General features: G+C 46.8%; 1 pseudogene; it reads left to right on the plus strand.

Moving 5' to 3' along the window:
• The first annotated feature begins 1,219 nt into the window (after positions 1-1,219).
• Positions 1,220-11,742, plus strand: LOC109374911 (NXPE family member 3-like; annotated as a pseudogene).
• Positions 11,743-16,069: the final 4,327 nt, after the last annotated feature.

Consider the following 16,069-nt stretch of genomic DNA (forward strand, 5'->3'; position numbering starts at 1 on the left):
GGCTTTGTCATGGTCATAATCTGAGGTATATTTTCCAGGAAACCAATGAAGCTTAAGTTTCAGAGTCCTTCACTTGCACAGATCTTTTCCAAGGCCCTGGGAAAGGGCTCTAACATTGTCATATATTTTTGTAAAATTTACAATAGTAAAATATTTTAACCTCAACCTGTTAAGGTCATATCTTTTATTAAAACTTCCTCCATGTCAGGTGATGTTGGAGTGGTCACAGGCCTTTTTGTAGAGCGCATTAATAGAAGTTTGAATTGAGGACTATTTCATTTTTATTTAACGTGGTTTGCAGTCATTCCTGTGTATAAAGTTATAACTAAATGTCTTGGTATAGGAATGGCTTCTAGGATTACTCTTATCCCACACTGTGCCAACCCAGCATCATGACATGAAGAAAGAGTCAGAGGCCCTATCCTGATCTGAACGTTTCCTATGACACCCAGCACCAGAGGTATGTGGGTAGTGAAGGAAAAACAAGGTTTGAAATGGCCTTTACCCTCTTATCACAAGTTGGTTGGTGCATCTGCAGGCACTGAATTCACATTCCAGGTGGAAATAAAACAGGGGCAGTACAAGCTTCATTTGTCCCTTCTATTAGGTGAGTAAAAGCTGTCTTATCTTATTAGCCAGAACTGGGAAACTTTTAAGAAGTTTGGGAAAGTGTGGAATGTGAACGTCATGACTGGCTCAGACCAATAATAATGTACACACTCTTAGAAATGAATAAACAACCACATATTATCATACATTTGAGGAAAGCCTAATACAAAAAACAGAATCAAGACAAATGAACAGAGACTATGTCAAAAGCCAAAGACTTCAAAAATCTGTCATTATTATCCTCGGAAAGATTAAAGAAGGGGTTTGTCCATAAAACAGGTATCTGTACAAAGTCAACAGCAGATGCCCAGTTTTCGCTTCCTGATGCCAATGGAGTTAAAATATAGCTTCAAGACTACAGCTATAAACCACATAGTGGGTCTCTGCAGCTTGCAGAGACCACAGGCCCATGCTTAACTAAAGAACTTAGAACCAGTTTAGGGAGGACCTAGTTGGAGTATAAACTTAAAACAATTTTAAATCTTCCACTTGTTGCTATCAACTGTGTCTGTTGAATGCTATCCTTTCCTTGGGCTTCCTGAACCACATCTCAGTCTGATTCCTTAACTTTTATGTCATTTTCAGTTGTTATATCAGTTAATTTTGCAGGATGGAGATGGTGAAAGCAGGGTTGTGGAAAGAGGAAATAGGAGAGGAAGGGAGATTTACCCTGAGTTTTGGAATCCTGAGAGAGAAGGACTTGTAAGGGGTGGGGACAGGTAGAGAGTGGGCCCCCTCTGGTGGCAGTGGGAATGTGCATGTCAGATGTGAGCAAGTGGTGCAGTAGAAACCAGTGAGGACCAGGACACAGAAATTCTACTTAGCCTCCGTGGGATTTAGCAAAACCCACAGACGTAAGGTTGTAAACACGAGAGATGGTGTCTGTAGATGTGTGTGGTGGTGGGTCAGAAGAAGCAGGAGGCAGGGCAGGTGAGATTCCTGCCTGAGACCCATCAGGCAGAGGAGGACTAAGTATGGTGAGTTGAGAGCGTCTTTCCAGAAAAAAAGATGAAGAGGCACAAACCACTAACAGGTTCCTCTTTCTCTCCCCACAGATCTTGTACATCAGGGTTTCCTGGCCTGACATTGCTGTCCCTCTGCCCCCAAGGCCCTGTCCTGCCTGCAAGTACTCTGGCTCTCCCCCAGGAGCTCTCAGAGCTGACCCACTTTCTGCACTGGCCTCTGACCCCAGAAGATGGGGGGACTATTTGGCCTCCACCAGCCCCCAGGTCTCCACCTACCACCTGAGGGGTCCTGCCCAGGCCAGCTATGCACTGGGAGGCTACCTGGAAGCCATCCTTATCGCTAGAGACCACCAGGGAATGCTCAAGACCCACGGTAGGGATCTGTTTTGGGCACAGCTGCTGGGTCCTGACTTGAAGGCAGGGATCCCCAGGATTTGGAGAACGGCACATACCTGCTGTCCTTCCCCCTGCTCTGGGCTGGGAAAGCCCAAGTGCAAGAGCGGCTGAACCATTCCAGCGAGGCAGTGGGGGTTCTGTGAAGAATCTGGAGAGACCAATGGGCCACAGTTGACTTCATGGTTACTTTTGGGGACCCATAGGATATGAAGAAATTGTGACTTGCAAGATTAACCCCCTGTTAACCAGGGAGAAAGAGTCTACCTGCCACTGCAGGGATAAAGATTCAGGGGAACTGTGGTTCTGTGCTCGATTCCCACCCTGCCTTGCCACTCACTGTGGGACATTCAAGTAGACATTACTAGAATGTGACCACACCATGCAATGAGGCCCTGCTGGCGTGGTAAGTACCCAGCATTATCTGGGACGTCTGTCCTTACCTCTGAATCCTGGTCCTTGTGATTCTTCTGCCTCATGCCAAGGGCTGGCTACTTATACATGATAGTCAGCATGCCTGCCTTCTACACATTTTCAGTGAAGGGACACTGACTTTAAAACACGCTGTGTGATAAGTGCTTAACTATATGCACTGAGTGGTTTGAGGGCACGAAAAAAGGGCACCCCACCTGGTCTATGAATTTCAGGGCAGGCGACAGATGAGCTGAAGCTTGAAGGAGAACCATGGACCTCTGACTAAAGAGAAGTGTTCTAATCCTCTCCACTCTACTGCAAGAAGAGATGTCAATTTAGAAATCACCAGCATATATGGCCATGTAGTAGGGAGGATGGATGAGACCCAACTGAGTGAGACAGGAGCAGGGACCATCTCCTGGAAGCCAAGCAAAATAAAGGCTGAGAATTGTGCTCAGTCTCAGGAAACAAGCCTCCTGGGTGGACAGAGAATGGGAGCGAGGGAGAAGAGATGGTGAAAACAGACTGGCTCACAATGAGCCCTACTGGCCCCGAGGCAGGGCTGGTACTGGAGAAACCCCAGGGGTGAGGGAAGCATTTTTTAAGATGGGAGATGCAGGCATCTGGTCTCCAGTAAAAAGAGAGTAGGGGAAGAAAGCAAAAAGAGGTCCCAGAAGGTGGCTGGGGCCGGCCGAGTGGCGCGATGGTTAAGAACTGGCTTGGGATGCCAGAGGGCCCCGGTTTGGATCCCCCATATGAGGGCCAGTGACACTGCCCTCCACAGCTAAAATGCTGAACAACAGCTCAACCTGGAGCTGGGCTGCCCTGAGTCGCAGGCGACGGCGTAGGCTGCAGCCCCTGTGGCAGTGGGTTGCCATGGGCTACTGTATGTAGCCAGCAGCCAGCGTGAGCGGCCAGCAGCCACAGTGAGCGGCCATCCAGAAGCCGGCGACTGATCTGCCTGCCCGGGAAGAGTGCAATGATGGTGCCAACTTGGACCAGTGAAGCAACATCCTCCACAACTAGATTGAAGAACAAAAAAACGACAGCAACTTGTCTGTTCCCCTTCCCTAATTCCCCAGGGCTGTTCCCATCCTCCAATTTCCGAATAAAAATCTTAAAAATATATAAAAATAAAAATAAAAAATAAATAAAGAAGGTGGCTGAAGGGGGCAGAGAAGAGGTGGAGGGACACCTCCTCTGAGGGGGAGGGAGAGAAGAGGCTGTGGTGAGAGGCTGAGGGCGAATGGGGCTGGAGCTCAGATGGCTGCTGCTCTGTGGCCTCAAAGAGCAAAAAAGTTATCACTGGTAGCTGTGAAGGATGGAGGAGCTCGCTGGCCCAAAACTGAGGCAGAGGTGCCAGCTTCACCAGACACCCAATTCTGGAGTCTCTCAGCTGCTCTTCATGTCAGGGGGATTCCCACTAACATTTACCTTCTGACATGAGAATGTAGCACCAGGACCAAGTTACTCTCCCTTTGGTCCGAAAAGGAGAACCACATATCTCTTTGGTGCTGGCCAACTGGAAGTAAATCTAAAATTCAATATAGACGTCCTGCCTTGAGACATCGCCCAGAGGTAAAGGCCAAGAGTCCTTGGAGCGAGATTGTGTGGGTTCAAATCCCTGCTTCATCTGTTACTATTTGCCAGCTTCATGTGATCTCTGGAAAGTTACTTATCCTCTCTGCACCTCTGTTCTCTCATGTGTAAAGGGGGTAATAATAATACCACCCTTATAGATTTGTGGTGTGGAACAAATTAATGTATGTAAAGGGCTTAGAACAGGGACAGCACATAGCCGGCTCTGTCAGTTCTCATCTGATCTCAGGCGTTTGCTTCTCTTGAGCCCCACCCCACCCCCGATTCTGTGTCATACACCATCCAAAGTCCTGGAGGTCCTGGAGAAACGAGAGCAGGGAAAAATGGCCCCATCCGCAAGAGTTAAAAGTGTGCCGATGGAAGACAGGCATTAAACAGATAACCACACAGGTAGCAAATATGTAGTGGACATAAGTTTGCAACCCCAAGGTGTTTTTTTACATCAACTTTAGTTCCATTGTGAGAACCTCTGCAGCTGGGCTAGTGGGGAGGGCTCCCCTCACCTAGGGTCCTGCCAAGGAACTGACACCTTGACCATGAGGGATATTCCCTTAGTCATCTGTCCACACTGGTCACTCCAAAGTGCCCATTGTCCAACCTGTGTGGTCTTGGGCTTTACTGGAAAGACAGACATTTCCACCTGGATCCAGAGTCCCTGGGCTCATCCTAAGCCTGCTTTCTGAAGCTCTGTAACCTCTATGTACACTAGGGCCCTAGGACACTAGGGCCCTGACACTCCCAGGGCAGGCTACGTTCAGGCATCGTTCCAGGTTGCAGGAATATTCTTTTGCTTTTCTCCTCCTTTCCAAAAGCAAATTCCCCTTTCTCTTAAGACACAACCTCTCCAATCACTTCATTCATTCAGCAAATGCTTACTGAGTACCTACTATGTGCATGGTCCTGCTGTAGACAGTGGGAAAACAACAGTGAACAAACAGACAAGGACCGTGCCCTGGTAAAGCTTACATATGATAGGAGAAAGGTGCTATAAACAATCAACATAACAAAAAGTAAATTACATAGGATGTTAGAAGCAGATACATGCTGTGGAAAATTTTAAATATGGAGGAGGTGAAGATTAGGAGTATGGTGGGGGCAGGTTGCAAGGTTAAATAGGGGATCAAGGTAGACCTCATTAAGGAGGTGACATCTGAGCAAAGACTTCAAGGAGATGAGAGAGTTGGCCGAGGATATACCCGGGAGAAGAGGGTTCCAGGCAAAGGAACTACAGTCATGTGCCTGAGGTATATCTTAGGAACAGCAAGGGAACCAAATATCTAGATGGAGTGAAGGGCAGGGAGGTGGTTTAACCAACGTGGTTAAAGGAAGGATGTGGCATAACCAGGAAGAGCCTTGTAAGTACATTGGTTTTTGCTGTAAGAGAAAAGCAGGATTTTGAACAGAAGATGGACTTGATGCAATTTACATTTTTTAAAGAGCCTCTTGGTCCACTGTGTTGACACTGCAGAAGGTTAAGGGAGAAGCAGGGAGATTGAAAGTTAAGAAGCCTTGGCTTCAGGTTGCAGAGGTGGAAGTGTCTAAAGTGATTCTTTTCTGGGTACATTCTGAAGGCAGTGCCCATAGGATTTCCCGAGAGACACAATGTGGAATGTGCCAAAAAGTGAGAGCTCTTGGATGGCTGCAGGACTTGGGGCCAGCTCACCTGCAAGGACAGGGTTGTCATCAGCTGAAGTGGGGAAAGCTCTTGGTGAGGCAGGTGGGAGTGCAGATTTGGAGTCTGGTCACATGTATTAGACATCATGCAGAGACGTTGAGCAGATGGTCAGATACAAAAATCTGAAATTTGGGGCTGGCCGAGTGGCGCGATGGTTAAGAACTCGCTTGGGATGCCAGAGGGCCCCGGTTCGGATCCCACATATGAGGGCCAGTGACACTGCTCTCCACAGCTAAGATGCTGAACAACAGCTCAACCTGGAGCTGGGCTGCCATGAGTCGCCGGCGACGGCGTAGACTGCAGCCCCTGTGGCAGTGGGTTGCCATGGGCTACCGTATGTAGCCAGCAGCCAGCGTGAGCGGCCAGCAGCCGCAGTGAGCGGCCGTCCAGAAGCCAGCGACTGATCTGCCTCGCCAGAGAAGAGCGCAATGATGGTGCCAACTTGGGCCAGTGAAGCAACGTCCTCCACAACTAGACTGAAGAACAAGACGACAGCAACTTGTCTGTTCCCCTTCCCCCAATTCCCCAGCACTGTTCCCATCCCCCCAATTCCCCCAATAAAAAAAAAATCTTTAAAAAAATTAAAAAAAAAATCTGAAATTTGGCAGAGAAGTCCGGGCTGGAGATCTAACTGTGGAAGTTAAAGTCAGGAGGCTGAGCAAGACCACCAAGGAAGGGAGTGTGATGGGAAAAGGGCTGAGCCTGGGTGCTCCAATATAAAGAGGTAAGGGAAAAGGGGGAGGCTTGCAAAAGTGGTTACCAGAAGAGGAAGATATCCTGGCAACCAGGGGACCAGCGCATCTCAGGGAGGAGGAAGCAACTGCTGAACTGACAAACTGACATTGGATTTTGCCATTTCTGGGAATGGTGGGAGTGAAAGTCTAACTGGAGTGGGTTCAGTGAGACCAACGGGAGAGGGAGACTTCTTGAAAAAGGCTCCAACCACCTCATGTGAACCATGTTTTTAATTCTCTGTATTTTTTATGCTTTGACATCTTGGGGCCTTGTGATACTGCCCCTTCTGGGGTTAGCTAACTCCTAGAGATAGCAAACAACTTGCCTTGATCATAACTTTGCTATGCAGCCCTGTCAATCAGAGTCCATACTACCACCCCACCTCCTTTTATCAGGTTCTTGCAGCTCAGGTACCATCTCCCTGCCTGAAACTACCCCAGGGCCAGGAACAGGACAACTAGAAACCACCTCTATAACCCAGAGCCCACCGAAATTATTCAAACTATCCAGTCCTAAACCTGCTCCGCTTCTTACCCTTTTTCATGCATTTCTTCCTGCAAAAATCACAATAAAGGCTTTTACCCACATTTCCCCCTGCTCCTTATGCCTCTTGACTGACCCTGGTGCTTCTCCGTGTGGTCTTGCATGGTGCACCATGCTCCTACCTCTTGGGAACTATAATATACTATCTTTTCTTTCCTTTTTTTTTTTTAAGATTTTATTGGGGAATTGAGAGAGGGGAACAGTGTTGGGGGATTGGGGAAGGGGAACAGCCTAGTTGTCCTTCAATCTTAGTTGTGGAGAGCGCAGCAAGCTCAGCTCCAAGTCCAGTCCCTCCGCTCAGCTCAAGGTACTGTGTTCAATTAGTTGCGGGTGAGTGTAGCCCATCATCCCATGCGGAAGTCTAACCAGCAGCCTCGTTGTTAAGAGTGCACACTCTATCCACTGAGCCATCCGGATGGCAGCTCAGCTCAAGGTGCCAAGTTCAGTATTTAGTTGCAGGTGGGTGTAGCCCACCATCTCGAACAGGCAACCTTGTTGTTAGGAGCACATACTCTCACCAGCTGTGCCATCCTGCCACCTGTTGGCAGCTCAGCGGCAGCTCAGCTTGGGCGTAGCTCACTGGCCCATGTGGGAATCAAACCGGCACCCCTGTTGCTCAGAGCTCACACTCTTGAGCAGGCTCTTAACCAACTGAGCCACTTGGTTGGCTCCCCACACTATCTTTTCCATGGCAATCATCTTCTAGTCTGTTGGCCTCACCATATCTAAATGAAACCAAAATCCTGGGTATATTTTAAAACAATTCTGTTTTCTGCACTGATGAAATCACTGAGGCCAGGGAATTCAAAGAACCTGGATCTCTGAACTCCAGCTTCCGACCCCTCTCCTGCCTCCAAGCCTTCACTGTCTCTCAGGAGCCCTGACACTGGACAGATGCCCTTGACTTTGAGAACTTCCTGTCGTCCATGCACCCCGTTTTACCTTAGCCCAGGATTCCTTCCTATCACACATTTCCATTAAGAGCTCCCTTCTTGCTAATTGTTTTCTCTTCAGAAATGTGACAGACAAGGTCCTCCCTCAGGGCATTTCTCCAATCTGGGTGGCGGAACAGAGCAATAGAAGTTTGGGTAAGTGACAGTGGGGCCTGCAGAAAAGGCAGCACTTATTCCATGCTTGTAGCTTTAGGCTCTTTTGTATCCACTGATTGTTTTGCTTACAAATAATTGCTTACAATGCTGTCCCCTCCAACAACTGTGCAGTCTTGGGATCCCAGGCCCAAAGCCCCCTGGCTTCTACCACCAAGAAGTGTGGCACTCGCTGTCCTGCTCCAGCCGCTCCTTCTCCACTGTTGACAGCATCCTGGGCTGCCTGGCTGGCCACGTTGTCCACATGATGGGGGACTCCATGCTTCGGCCGTGGAGGGAGTATCTGCAGTACACGGTGCCCTGTGAGTGGTCCTGAGGAAAGAGGGTAGGACTCCTAAAAGAAAAGGAGGAGAAACAAGGTTTTGAGAAGGCAGAAAACACCTATCTTGTCAATAGGCAAAATGCCCAGATTTCAGGAGAGTGATGTGGAAGGACAGGACACCTGGGTTTGGGGCAGGGGAAGGGATGGGATACAGGGTGCCCAGATTATGCATAACTTCAATAATTAAGTAGAAGATAAGGAGTTCTAACATGAGAATTGGTGTTTTTGGTGAACCATGAGTAGATGGTTGGAATTTGTTTGGGGGATACTGGAGGAATAGAGTTGGAATTTAAGAAAATAATTGTAGAGAAACCAGGGGTTTATCTTGTGACATTTGGGCAATACTGAAGGTTTTTAAGCAGAGTTTTCTGTTTCTTGGATTGATTGGATTGAAAAAGAAAGCCAAAGACCAGTTATAAGACAATTGTATGGTCAACATGAGAGGTGCTGAGAGGCTAAATTGGTAAAGAAATAGTGTCAGCAGTAAAGAAAGTATTATGCTGGAGGAATTAAGAGTCTTATTGACTGATTGGTTCTAGAATGAAGGGAGATGACCAGATAACTATGGATAACCAGAAAAGGAACCCAGAATGAAAGTCACTAGGGTGCCTACTGGTTGTGGGAGCAAGTAACAAGAGTGAGAGAAGATGGTGTATTTATTTTATATCTTTTCATATTGGGTTAAAGAGGTGGTGGGGAAAGTGGGCCTCTGTGGAGCATGTGGAAAAGGCATTTGAAGACATGGGATTGGAATTGAATTGAAATATCTGAGCTTCGGATAGAATTTTGGTATTTATTCTTCTGAGGACAGAAGTTTAAGGAGGTAAGGGTGTCTGTCAGGCAGGGTGAGTCCCCTCTGAGTCTCTGCCTTTCAGGCACAAATTCCACAATATAACATAACATAGGTTAAGAAATATGCTTTACTGGGCCGGCCAAGTGGCACGTTGGTTAGGAGCTGGCTTGGGACGCCAGCTCTGAGCAGCAGGGCCCCGGTTCGGATCCCACATGTGAGGGCCAGTGACACTGCCCTCTACAGCTAAGATGGTGAACAACAGCTTGACCTGGAGCTGGGCTGCCGTGAGTTGCTGACGACGGCATAGGCTGCAGTCCCTGCTGCAATGGGCTGCCATAAGCTACCATGAGTGGCAGCTAGCGTGAGTGGCCGGCAGCCGGCGTGAGCTGCCAAGAGCCGGCATGAGCTGCCAAGAGTTGCCGTGAGTGGCCGTCCAGAGGCTGGCGACCGATCTGCCTCTCCTGGGAAGAGCACAATGATAATATCAACATGGGCCAGTGAAGCGACGTCCTCCACAACTCGACTGAAGAACAAAAAGACAGCAACTTGTCTGTTCCCCTTCCCCGATTCCCCAATGCTGTTCCCTTCCCCAATTCCCCAATAAAATATTTAAAAAAAAAAGAAAGAAAGAAATATGTTTTACTGGGAAAGGGGCAACATGAGAGCCAAGGAAAGAAAGAGCATCGCCTCCCAGCCCCCTCCTCTACCTATCCTCCCATCATCCCACAGAGAAGGGCGGGGCAGGGTGGGTCTGTGCTCTCTGTAGAGGGGCCTTACCCATAGCTCTCCCTTCTTACCTACAAGCAGCAGAGCAACTTCATTGGGCTTCTTGGCACAAGATACATGTGGGCCGCCATTTATTTACAGAAGTTGTTGAAAAACACCAGCTGCCCCCACCTGGAGACCTTGAGGTCTGTGGGATGTTGTCTACACTCCGGCTTGAGCAGCCTCCCAGGATGGTTAGTCTGGGTGCAACCCCTCCCTTTGGGAAAAAAAAGTTCCAGTCCCAACAAATTCAATGTTTCAGTAACCTCAAGTGACCTTCTGAGTCACTTTAAAACAATTCGCTCACAGCAGGGTGGAGTGGGTGAGTTTTCTAAGCAAGAGATATTTCTAAAGATGGATGGAAACTCTTGACAGAAGGTTGGGAAAATGAGAGCCTGTGCTAGCTGATCTGGTGCCTTTCTGTGAAATAGGGAAAGGTGCACTTCTGCGCCCACACAGCCCTAAAGCCCATAATGGGTCAAGCAAGCGGGGACTTTGTGCAAAGAAAGGAAGGGCCTTTTCCTGCAGGCATATCTAGCCCTCTGTCAGGGCACATGACCAAGAGGACACACTGTATTTCAGGAGCCTTTGGGCCTCTAGGCTGGCCTCCATGGTGCAATGACATAAACTGGACAACCTTGAATCTCTGGCCTGCAGCAAGTCTTCATTCAGGGCTGCCTGAAGGGGCCAGTGGATGAATCTGCACTGGAGAGCTCGGTCAGAAAGGAAGCTACAGAGAGTGACAACATGCTGCTAAGAAAGGAGAAGGATTCCAAAGGAAAGATCAGTGAGACAAAATGCTACAAAGAGCCAGGGAGGTGGAGGACTGAGCATAGGTCTTCAGACTTGGTAACTAGGTCACTGGCAATATTACAGATTAAGAAGAGCAAAATCAGGTGATTGGGCCATAGTATGATTGTGTCATAAGAGGAAAGTAATGCTATTCTGTACTTTTTTAACCTCTATTTTTTTTAGTTCATAAATTATCTTTTCCTTTTTATTTTAATTATCAGTAAAAGTATTTTACTACTGTGTAATTAACAAAAACTATAACAGCAATCATCTTAGTTATTCTGTTTTTTTTTTTTTTTTTGAGCCATTCTGCCACCTGTTGGCTGCTCAGCTCGGGCCGGGACTTGAACTGCTGTTGCTCAGAGCTCAAACTCTTGAGCGAGCTCTTAACCAACTGAGCCACTCGGCCGGCCCTTATTCTGTATTTTTTAAATGAGGAAGTACAGTCCTATACTAACCCTTAAGGCTCCTCTCTTCCTCCCCACAGCCCTAAACCCTGTGGCTGTACATGCCACGTATCAAACAGGGCACATGCCACGTATCAAACAGGGCCCCTGATGGCCGTAGAGACCACTCAGGGCATAGTGCTGCACTAGTGGGCCCACAGCTGGTCTCTGCACTCCCTCCTCACACCAGTGGCCTCCCTGCACTCTGTGGCCCTAGAGCTGGGGAACCTGGCCAGGGGTCCCCACACCGTGGTGGTACTGGGGTTTCATCACCTCCCCTCCATCCATCTTTGCGCGACGGCTGGCAGGGATCTGGGCAGTTTGGCTGCACTGCTGTCCCGGGAGCCCCACATTCTTGTGGTCATCAAACTGGCCAATACCGGCTACAAGTCTGTATATGGCAGCGACTGGTTCACCCTCCAGTTGAACCGGCTCCTCCGAGCTGCCTTTGCTGACCTCCGTGTGGCCTTTGTGGACACCTGGGAAATGACCTCCAGCCTGGCTGTGTCCAACAACATTCACCCATGGCGGCTCATCGTCCGCAATGAAGTGGACTTCCTCCTGACCTTCGTCTGCCCCACCTGAGAGCTTCTGTGGGTCCTGGCACTGTATGAATGAAGAAGCTGGTGTGATGATCAAGCCTGCAAGCCCTTCCCCTGAGCGGACTGTACCCCTTCCCTGACCTCTTTCTAATGAACAGGCCATAAAATCAACCAGCAAGAACTGGGATGTGGGTGGTGGCAGGGGAGAGCAGCCTGGCAGTGGTCCAGTGCATCTTGAGAGGTTTAGTTCCCACATGGAAAAGCAGTACTGAGAGGATGAGAAAGGGTGGGGACAGAGCTGGCAACATCTATTACATCAGATGCATATGAGGATTGTCATTTTATGCGTTGGAGTCTCTGTAAACTGCAACGAGCCTTGCAAAGGCCTAAGACACGAATTTCATTTCAGTTTATCAGAGCCACTCTAGTGGAAAGCCTGATTATATATGTAAAGACTTTTACGGACTGATTCATAAAATAAAATATTTCTCCTATTTGTAAACAGTAATACATGCTTTTTGTAGAAAATTTGAAAAAGCCTGAAACAATTAACAAAGAAAATAAAAATCACCTAGAATCCCATGACTGGGAGATAATCACTGTTGAAGTACATACGCGTGTGACCCATTGTTGCAGTGGGTCTCAGGGCTGCAACTGGTGCTCGTTCTCCCCCACCTCCACTCGTAATTTTACATTCCTTCATCCTCAGCTTTCCCCTCAGCAAATCTTGGTGGCTTACTTGGTAGTTGGACCAAAGCTCCATTCCTGAGGGACATGAATCATTGATAAACATGTCCTTCTCAGTGTGGGTTTGCTGCACCCATCTGTTCACAGTTACAGTGGTGTGCGGAGTGCCAGGAGATGGCCAAGGGACCATCTGCATTCCACATAGATTCCTCCCTGTTCCCACGGTGTGCAAGTGGCCCTATCTCCTCTTGCTGATTAACTATCTGCCAAATTGGCGACTTGTCTTGCACAGGAGCCCAAAGTGTCCTGATGGCAGCAGTAAGTGCAAGTCCATGGCATCATTGCTGTATCCCTGAGCAAGAGTGTGCCCCCTTTTGGGGGTGAAGACCTCCAACCCTGAGGAGCCCAGAGTTGCAGAGATAAGAAGCACAGAATCCCAGTGAATCATTGGGTGCAATGCTTCTAACCCTTGATTCCTATCAGAGACACAGCCCAAAATAGGGGTCTCTGATCTAACATACACTGAAGCATAGCAAGCCAACTTATTAGAGTGTTTCCTCCAGGCTGGGGTTTCTGCTGCACCTTCCGAAGGCCATTCCAGGGTTCTGCGAGGCTGGCTGCCTCTGAGTGGGATACTATGTGATAGGAACAGTGGATACCATGGTCAGGGCCTCAGTCCACTTCTCTTTCTCTGTGAAATGGGTCCTCTAGTTGGGTGCTAACCTGTGTGGGATTCCATGGATCCCCAAATGGACTATAATCAACAAGCCCCAGGATAATAGTGCTGGCTCAGGCTCTGCAGACAGGAAAAGGAAAGTTGTACCTGGACTATATACCCAAACTTGTGAGAATGGACCACTGGCCCTTTCAGAGCATGACAGGAGGCCCTTGGTCAATTATGCTCCCTGTAATTGGAGGTTTGTGAGCCACTTTCTCGTGGCTACCACAGTCCCCATGTGGCTGAACTATATTTCCTGATTTTAAAAAAACCACAAAGCAATGTCAAACTTTTCCAAATGAACTTTTAAATATTTTACTATTTAAAGTTTAAATTGAAAGGATAATGTGGCAGAAGCTAATAGTTTCCCACTTAAGTCTGTTCTTTTCTCCTTACTAATAAAATCTTGATTGCCACTCCCAGCCAAGGTAGCCAAGTGCTGGGTGAAAAAGCCACATTTCCCAGACTTTCTTGCAACTAGAGATTGCCGTTCTAGCCATTGACCTATATAAGCTGACATCTCTGAATTGGGCTTCAGAAAAGTTCTGTAGTAAGCATAGAGACTTGAATGGTAAATGTCTTTTGCCCTTTTCTCTTTCTCATTTTTACCTCCTAAGAGGCAGATACAGTGCTGAGAGGGGGCAGACATCTTGTGACCACAGGAAACAAAGCACATGCTAAGGTTGGTTGAAATGAAAGATACAAGGAGTTAGGGTCTTTACTGGTGTCACAAATCTACTGTGCCAGTCCTAGGCTGCCTACTTCCAGACTTCTCATTATGTGAGAAAAAGATTTTTTTTCTAAGTTGTTTAAGCTCCTGGAATTTGTTTGTTTGTTTGTATCTATTATTCATAGCTGAACCCAGATCATAACTCATGCAATTGTGGATTTTTTTTTTAATTAAAATGTATTGGGGTGAGAATTGTTAGCAAAGTTACATAGATTTCAGGTGTACAATTCTGTAATACATCATCTATATATCACATTGTGTGTTCACCACCCAGAGTCAGTTCTCTTTCCATCACCATATATTTGACCCCCTTTATCCTCATCTACCATCTCCCCTTCCCCCTTACCCTCTGGTAACCACTAAACTATTGTCTATGTCTATGAGTTTTGTTTCTTTATTTGTTTTTCTTGTTCTTTTGTTGTTTTCAGTTTTATATACCATATATCAGTGAAATCATATGGTTCTCTATTTTTTCTGTCTGACTTATTCTGCTTAGCATTATAATCTCAAGATCCATCCATGTTGCTGCAAATGGCACTATTTCATTTTTTCTTATGGCAGAATAGTATTTCTTTGTGTATATATACCACAACTTCTTTATCCAATCATCTATCAAAGGACACTTCAGTTGTTTCCATGTCTTAGCCATCGTAAATAAAGCTGCAATGAACATTGAAGTACATATATCTTTACAGATAAATGTTTTCAGATTTTGGGGGTAAATACCCAAGAGAGGGAGGGATTGCTGGGTCAATTGTGGATTTTTTAACTTCTTGCAATTTAGACCATTTTTCTTTCACATGCTTGAAATTTGTGTTATTATGTACATACAAGAAAATTTAACACAAAACAGCCAGCATGGAGGCATCACTTGTAAAATCATGGGCTTTTTAAAAAATATTTTATTGGGGAATTGGGGGAGGGAAATAGCATTGGGGAATCAGGGAAGGGGAACAGACAAGTTGCTGTCCTTTTGTTCTTCAGCCTAGTTGTGGAGGACGTTGCTTCACTGGCCCATGTTGGTATTATCATTGCGCTCTTCCTGGGTGAGGCAGATCGGTCACCGGCCTCTGGACAGCCACTCACAGCAGCTCTTGGAAGCTCATACCAGCTGCTGGCCGCTCACGCTGGCTGCCAGCCACTCACAGTAGCTTATGGCAGCCCACTGCAGCAAGGGCTGCAGCCTATGCTGTAGCCGGTGGACTCACGCCAGCCCAGCTCCAGGTCAAGCTGTTGTTCATCTTAGCTGTAGAGGGCAGTGTCACTCATGTGGGATCCAAACCAGGGCCCTGCTGCTCAGAGCTGGCATCCCAAGCCAGCTTTTAACCAATGCACCACTGGGCTTTTAAAGATAAAGAAAGAAGCCTTTGGGCATTTAAGTAAAAAAAGGCTTAAGCAACCTATAAGAGAAAAGTTTTTATTGACTTAGATTAATAAGCAGCAATGTTCAACGCTAGAAGACAGTGGAACAATGCTTGCAAAGCCCACACACTAAAAAACCCAAGAAGTTTACACTCAGCTAAAGCACTATTCAGCTACAAAACAACAAACATTTCAAATATCTAATAACTTAGGACATATAGTTGATTTTCTAAATGAATGACAAAAGTCAAACTTCACTCAGACAAGAGATTATTGATATGATCCAGCTGTTCCACTCCTGGGTATTTATCTGAAGAAGAAAAAAACTAACTCAAAAAGATATCTGCCCTTCTATATTCACTGCAGCGTTATTTGTAATAGCCAAGACATGGAAACAACATTGATAGACGAATGGACAAAGAAGATGTGAGATATATACACAATGGTATATTATTCAGCCATAATAAAAAGAAAGAAAGATATCTTGCCATTTGCAACAACATGGATGGACTTTGAGGGCATTACGCTAAGTGAGATAAGTCAAAGAGAGAAAGACAAATACCATATGATCCCACTTATATGTGGAAAGCAGAAACAAAAAAAAAACATTAAAAAAATGAGCTCAAGATTACAGAGAATAGACTGGTGGTTGCCAAGGATGGGGTATGAGGCATGGTTGAAATGGGTGAAGAGGGTCCAAAGGTACAAATTATGCTTCATAATTCCTATTCTCATGGGAATCAATGAAATACACCACTTACATCCAGGGAGACCACACATGGGAGCAGTTGAGCCTGAGGCACCAAGACAGCAGGTACTCTGTGAATGTTACCCAGAGCCTGTTTTGTAAATGGTCTGTGCTGCCCAATGGAA

This window comes from Hipposideros armiger, unplaced genomic scaffold (assembly GCF_001890085.2).
Source record: "Hipposideros armiger isolate ML-2016 unplaced genomic scaffold, ASM189008v1 scaffold_875, whole genome shotgun sequence".
NCBI lineage: Eukaryota > Metazoa > Chordata > Mammalia > Chiroptera > Hipposideridae > Hipposideros > Hipposideros armiger.